The sequence below is a fragment of the Sinocyclocheilus rhinocerous genome, unplaced genomic scaffold (assembly GCF_001515625.1).
Source record: "Sinocyclocheilus rhinocerous isolate Xijiao unplaced genomic scaffold, SAMN03320098_v1.1 scaffold3324, whole genome shotgun sequence".
Taxonomy (NCBI): domain Eukaryota; kingdom Metazoa; phylum Chordata; class Actinopteri; order Cypriniformes; family Cyprinidae; genus Sinocyclocheilus; species Sinocyclocheilus rhinocerous.
In genome coordinates, this window is record NW_015664138.1 from 111,152 (window position 1) to 115,475 (window position 4,324).

Below are 4,324 nucleotides of genomic sequence, written 5' to 3' on the forward strand. Positions count from 1 at the left end.
GACAATCTCCTTCTGGTGGTTGAATTATCAATAAGTGTTCTTTGGTTTTAATGCTGCAAGCTGTTGGCGCTAGGATCTGATTTACGATCATCCATGTTGTCTTGGGCCTCTTTGTGGAATTCAGCTCTTTGTGTTTCATCAATGTTTTGATCGAATCTTAAATTGTCTGATTCGCTCTGATACGCTACATACAATATGTAATAAACTGCATTTCTAAATTGGTAAAACTGCAAGTATTGTCTTAAATAAAAGTCTCAAGATGCAAATTGTAATTTGTGGCCCTTCACATTTTATGTGGTTTAAATGTGGCCCCCTTGGCCACTGAACTTGAGTACCCCTGTTTAAAAACATTCAAGCACAAGACAACGCGAAAGAGCTCAATTTAGCACTGAAGTCCGAATTAAGTTCTTTTTCTTACATTTTAATGGACAGATGGACACAAAATGTCAAAACACTCGTCTTGGTGAGTATCCTCAAAAAAATCAGTTTTGTCTTAAGTGAACGTAAACAGTTGAGAATGCAATCTGATGTGTATCATTATACTGGATCCATGCATTGTCTCTTAAAGTGACCGCGCCTAATTTAATTTACCAGCTGCTCTCGGTATCCTTAATGTTAATCCAAGAAAGAAAAGAGAGAGAGAGAGAGAGAGGGGAAATCACTCACTGCTCTTGACTGAATAAACTTTTTTTTAGCTTTAACAAGGATTAATCTATATTTAATATATACACACTACACAGTGTTATTTTATATTTGGTTATATAATTTCTGTACCTGAACACAAACCTAAAAAACTTAAAGCATTGTTTAATTTGCATCTTTGTTCTATTTATTTATTTGTGTTGATGCTTGTAATTTGTTTATTAGTACTTATTTTATTGAATCTTCACTTGTATTTGATAAAGATTAAACTATATTTATTAGGCTTGTAGTTTCTGCTGTTGTATTGAAGTTGGAATCAAGAACATTTAACTGGCATCTGTTGGTGTCATACATGCTTATTTAATAGAATACTACATAACATAACAGTGTTGTAAATATTATATTGATTTAATTAATTTTTTTTTATAAGACGTGGCCATTTTCTAAATCAAATCTAAAGTTACTAAATTAATACAAGATCTGTACGTATAAGTTACAAAATAGTAGCGACATATAACAGAAAAAGAACATAATATTAAAATAATATTAAAAGAATATTCAAAATGAAGCTGAATAAACCTAACAACTTCCATAAATTTGTGGCCTAATGGTTAGAGAGTCGGTCTCATAACCCAAAGGTTGTGGGTATGGCATTAAAACTATATTGATAGATGTGAGATCAATTTAAAGCGTTAAATAATCCCCCTCCTTTCCATGGGAATTAAGGGGAATATTTGGGAATTAACAGAAAGTAATGGGAATAAACTGGGAATTTGCAAAATTGCAGGTTAAAAAAGGGAACTTAAATGTAGTTGAAGAAAAAAATATTGTAGCATAATCTTGGTTAAAACAACCAGAACAACTGCAATAAATTTATGACATTAAAACTATATCAATAGATGTGAGATTCATTTAAAGCGTTAAATAATCCCCCTCCACACACACCTGGAATATTTGAAAGCGGAAGGAGCCATGGTGGAGATGACTTTGTAGATGACACCCTGGGGACAAGCGATGGAGACGAAGCCACTGTAGGTGGAGACCAGGTGGAGCTGAGCAGACGGATAGCCAGGGTGACACCAGAGGTCCGGAGGGCCAAGGCGGAGCTGACGGCTGATGCGACTGAGGTGCAGGTGGGGACCCGGAAGAGCTGGAACGACTGACGACAAAGGTGGAGCCAGAGGGAAGGAGGAGCCAGATGAAAGGTGTGTTCGACTTCATGCAGCGCTTCGCAGACCGATCGGCGAGAGTAGCCGCTTGCAGTCGGGGCTGTAATTGAAAGCGTAGGCGTCAAGTCAGACACTGCTCCCTGTAGTGATGCACTCGCGGTGTTTGCATACTCTATCACAGATGAAGAGAATAAATGCAATATTTGTCAAACATAGACGTTTCAGAAATGTTTTCATGAGCAACTGAAACACTTTTTATATACTGCTTAATACAGCGCCATCTGTTCAAGAATACAGTTCAACATAATCATATACTATTTAAATACCAATAAAGTGGTGGTATATATGCTTTTATCAGTGTTTTTTTGATAAACGTGACTCAATATAACATTGCGACTACAGTAAAAAAAGCTTTTACTGTTCTAAAAACAGATTTGTGAGCAGTATTGGAATTGAAGATGTTAGAATAAACCCAAAACACACATCATCATTGCCATATGGTGAATTTGGCCAATCGTTTAACAGCTGTGTCGTCATCAGTGCTCCTGCTGTCGCTCTGAAAAAGCTGCGCCGGCTGAGTCAGTGCCATGTAAAGTCGAACACACCTGGAGCCTGAGGGATGAGAAAAAAACAGAGGAGTGGAATCCCGTGGCCAAGGCGGAGCCGGTGGGATGAGGGAGCCCGGTGGAGCCAGTGGGATGACAGGCTACAGTGGAGATGAGGGAACAAGGAGAACATGAGCTGGGTGGAACCAGTGGAGACTCAGGAGAGGTAGGAGATTCTGGAGAGCTGGATGGAACCAGCAGAGATTCAGGAGCTTCAGAGAAACTGGGGATAACCTCGTCAAACCAGTCTATTAAAACCTTCTCAAAATTGTGGCTGTGACATTATTATAAAGCAAAACAAACATGTAGGAGAAATCACGGGAAACCAACCACTTCACATGAAGTAGGGGTGTCGCGATATAAGTTGTATATATTGACGATAATCGTGATATTTAAAAAAAAATGAAATATTGTTATGTTAATTAGGGGTGTCATGATATAACGGTATTAGCGCTAACCATAATATTTCAAAAAGTACACAGCGCTAAACACTCATGAGTAATTTGTTTCATTCATACCTGAGGCCAGAGGGTGCCATTGCACATGAAGTTCATGAGGGAGACTCTTAGGAGTAATAAAACAAATGACTTTCCAGGAAATTCCTTATATGGACAAAGGCATCCAGCTATCGCTGTAACTGAATAAAATGCAGAAATAAATGTTTGATGAAACGTGAAGATAATTAACACACGATTGCAACATTATGGTTTACTTGTGTTCAAGTAATCTCTGGCATTTTTCATAAGAATAATGTTTATTTATAATTCAATGCTAATCGACATAGCCTTTAGCATTGTGTAGAATACTGAATAGAAGCCTCATCAGTTCACAGAAAGAAGTTATTAAAAAACTTGATTGACACTATAATTCGAGTTTGGGGTAAAAATACATGGTTATATGATGAGAGAAACAAACTTTTTCGAAGCTTTAAATCAAATGAACCATTTGCTTTGCAAAATGATTCACTGTTTCGAATCACTCAAAACACCACACACTGGTGATGCCTGCTGGTCATAACATTGTAAATGCAACAAAAACTCAGGCTAAAACATGCATAAAGACCAAATGCAAATGTTTGATTGAAAGTATAATATATTAAATGCAATTAACAAATCATCAAATGCTATTAAATGTGAAGTGTCTTTATAACCTGTTCTTTTATTAATTTGCAGGGCTTGTTTTGTTTGCTTTATGAAGGGCTTGTCTAAACATCTTTAACAGCTACTCCCATATATAGACTTCTATAGGTATCGCGATGTATGATTTTTCTCCCCACGATAATAGTGTAGTGAAAAATCATACGGCCTTTTCTAGAATTTTTGACAGAAAAGGGAGATTTGAGATCGGCCTGTAATTAACTAATTCTCTAGGATCAAGTTGTGTTTTTTTTTTTATGAGAGGCTTAATAACAGCCAATTTGAAGGTTTTAGGGACATATCCTAAAGACATTGATGAATTAATAATATTCAGAAGAGGATCTATGACTTCTGGAAGCACCTCTTTTAGTAGCTTAAATGGAACAGGGTCTAACATACAATGTTGTTGGTTTTGATGATTTGACAAGTTTACAGGTGCATCTCAATAAATTAGAATGTCATGGAAAAGTTTATTTATTTCAGTAATTCAACTCAAATTGTGAAACTCGTGTATTAAATAAATTCAATGCACACAGACTGAAGTAGTTTAAGTCTTTGGTTCTTTTAATTGTGATGATTTTGGCTCAAAAATCCACCAATTCACTATCTCAACAAATTAGAAGGTGATCAGTTTGTGGCACTGCTGAGGTGGTATGGAAGCCCAGGTTTCTTTGACAGTGGCCTTCAGCTCATCTGCATTTTTTGGTCTCTTGTTTCTCATTTTCCTCTTGACAATACCCCATAGATTCTCTATGGGGTTCAGGTCTGGTGA